We start from the raw sequence: 3440 nt of genomic DNA on the forward strand, positions 1-3440 counted from the left end.
TTAAGCAAATGGACTTTGGAGCTATGCTGCCCATGTTCAAATTCTACTTCTTCTATTGCCAGTATAGAATCTTAGGCAAATAAATCATGAACCACTCCGTGCCTCAGTTTACTTTTCTGTGAAATGGAGCTGATCTGTTAGGATTAAGGGCATAAATACAGGGTGATGTTCAAATGGTGCCTGGCATAGAAAACATTCCAGTGTAAACATTCAGCGCATAGCAGCATTCTTTTTCTAATATGCCCATTACCTCATATTCATTTATGACATCACCATTTACAAGTATATGGTTCATTCAGCCCTTATAAGTTTCCCCTGCTTATTCTCTTCTTAGATGAGTAAACTAAGGTTCAGAGAGGGCCTTGGTGACATTCAGAAGAGGTTGGTAGGAGGACAGTCAAGCTAAAGGAGTTTGCATATCAGATCCCACGGGGTTGCAGTTCCAGCCAGGACACCTTATGTTATTTACATACAAGGAGAGTCTTTAGTCTAGACGAAAATGTCACCAAGAGGTCAAATGTCAGCAGGAAGAGTAAGGAACCAGAGAGGCTTTGGGATGTGGCTCTGGGAGGAGAAAGGTGGCCTGGGGAGAGCAGTTCTACTGGAGGGAAGGGGTGGAGTCCACGTGGCAGGCGTTAAAACCTAGTAGAGGGCAGGGCGCGGTGGCTCACGCCTGTAATCCTAGCACTCTGGAGGACAAGGCAGGAGGATCGCTTGAGCTCAGGAATTCAAGACTAGCCTGAGCAAGAGTGAGACCCTGTCTCTGTCAAAAAAAAAAAAAAAAAAAAAACCTAATAGAGGTTGGGCATGGTGGCTCACTCCTGTAATCCTAGCACTCTGGAGGACAAGGCAGGAGGATCGCTTGAGCTCAGGAATTCAAGACTAGCCTGAGCAAGAGTGAGACCTTGTCTCTACCAAAAAGAGATTAAAAAGAAATAATAATAATAAAAAAACCCAGCCAGGCATTGCAGCACACGCCTGTAGTCCCAGCTACCTGGGAGGCTGAGGCAGAAGGTTCGCTTGAGCCCAGGAATCGGAGGTTGCAGTGAATTACAGTGACGCCACTGCACTCTACCCAGGGCAGCACAGTGAGGCTCTGTCTCAACAAAAACAAACAAGGAAACTGAGCACCCCTCCTCACAATCCCCCTTTAAAAAAAAAAAAACCTAGTGGAATGACGAAAGGAAATATTCCTCCTGGATGGATAGCTTTGGAGGTTCAAATGCGGAGTAGTCACATTAGCTGGGACAGCTGTTGGTTTCTTTAGTCAACAAACTCATTTAGGATTCACTGTGTGCAGACTAGAAATACGTCAATGAAACACAGTCCTGCTCTCCACCTGTGGTGAACAGGAGAGCAGGGAGTAAACAGGAAATGACGATGTGGAGAGAGAAATACTCTGGCCAGGGCAGTGCCCTGTGCCTCAGGAGTCCGGGGCACCCAGCCAGCGTGGGGCATGGGTTGAGTCCGTGCAGAACGTCAGAGAAGGCTTCCCAGAGGAGCCTCAAGCTGAGGCCTGGAGGAGGGGAGTCCAAGGAGGGAGGAGGGCTTCCCAGAGGGACCCCAGGAGGAAAGGGGGGTGCTCTGTGGATGGAGGATAGGCCGAAGGTGACAAACAGCCTCCCTACTCATGCTGTAGGGAGGGGGCGGAGGCCAGGTGAGGAAGAGCAGGAGCCAAGACAGGAGACCAGAGAGCCGGTGAATTCAGGGAATGCTTAATGGACCCAGGTGTGGGCCATGAACAATGCTTGGGCGAGGCCTGAACGTTCCTCCCGGCTGGTGTCACCAACAGAAACAAGGAAACCAAGGTGGGGGGTGGGTTGAAGAACTCAGCTTCCCAGCACGGTGATTCTGAAGCCCCATGAGACCTAGAGTTTGATGCCTCTGTCCGGGTGCGGTGCAGGGAGGGAGGGAAATGGCAGAGCGGGAGAAGGAGGCTGCAGTGGGGATGAGCACAGGGGTCGCTGGCGGTTCCCACGTCAGCACCTCGCGGTCACCTGCTTGGGGAGGTAGAATAAGCACAAGTAGCAACCCAAGAAATAGAAAAGCACAGTCACAGACTCCCACAGGGACTGAGCAAACTTAAGCCATTTATTTTGTTAATAAACACACACCCCCCACACACACAGATGCATTGATAAAAAACAGGAAATAATTACCCTGGGAGGTGGAATTAAAGGTAAGTTTTCGTTTTCTTCTGTGTCCTTTTCTGTATTTTCTACATTCTAATGGGAATTTGTAATTCCTGAAATGAGAAGGACACAATAAAAAATGTTATTTACATACGAGAGTCTTCAGTCTAGACTCAAATGTCACCAAGAGGTCAAATGTCATCAGGAAGAGTAAGAAACCAGAGAGGCTTTGGGATGTGGCTCTGGGAGGGGGGACAGGTGGCCTGGGGAGGGCAGTTCTACTGGAGGGAAGGGGTAGAGTCCATGTGGCAGGCGTTAAAACCTAGTAGAAAGACAAATGACAAATAGAAATACTTGCAATCCCTTTGGCAGACAAAGGTCTATTCTTCCTAACATAAAAATAGTTCCTGGAATTTTATAAGGAAAACCAAAAATGCCCAGTACAGAAATGGGTAAGGACGAGAGGCTGAGGCATGATGATTGCTTGAGCCCAGGAGTTTGAGGCTGCAGTGCGCTATGATCCCACCTTTCAATAGCCACGGCACTCCAGCCTGGGCAACAGAGCCAGACCCCATCTCCAAAAAAAAAAAAAAAAGAAAAAAGAAAAGAGCAAAGACTATAAAGAGATAGTTCACAAAAAACGAAATGAAAGCAAAAGCAAAATATGAATATTTACTGAGTCTCATTTATCATAAGAGAAATGCAAATTACAACTATACTGAAATGCAATTTTTCTTCTACTTGATTAGACCTATACAAAAATTTGCTCACACACTGTGTTTTTGAGGCTGTGGAGAAATAGTCTCTTATCTTGCTGGTGGGAATACAAATTGGTTCTACCCTTATGGAGGAAAATTTAGTATTTATCAGAATTACTCTTTAGCCCAATAATCCTACTTTTAGAAATTTATCCTATAGAAATATTTACAGTGGGATAAAATGACATATGTATAGTGTTGTTCATTGTAGTGTTATTTATAATAGTGAAAGATTGTAAACTTTTTCAATAAAGAACTGCTAAATAAATGCTGAGACTTTAATACAGTGCAATGCTATATAGCTATAAAAAAATAAGCAAGCTAGCTGGGTGAGGTGGTTCATGCCTGTAATCCTAGCATTCTGGGAGGCCGAAGCGGGAGGATTGTTTGAGCTCAGGAGTTCAAGACCAGCCTGAGCAAGAGTGAGACCCCGTCTCTACTAAAAAAATAGAAAGAAATTAGCTGGACAATTAAAAAATATATAGAAAAAGTTAGCTGGGCATGGTGGCACATGCCGGTAGTCCCAGCTACTCAGGAGGCTGAGGCAGAA

The sequence above is a fragment of the Propithecus coquereli genome, unplaced genomic scaffold (assembly GCF_000956105.1).
Source record: "Propithecus coquereli isolate 6110/MARCELLA unplaced genomic scaffold, Pcoq_1.0 Scaffold158, whole genome shotgun sequence".
NCBI classification, from domain to species: Eukaryota; Metazoa; Chordata; class Mammalia; order Primates; family Indriidae; genus Propithecus; species Propithecus coquereli.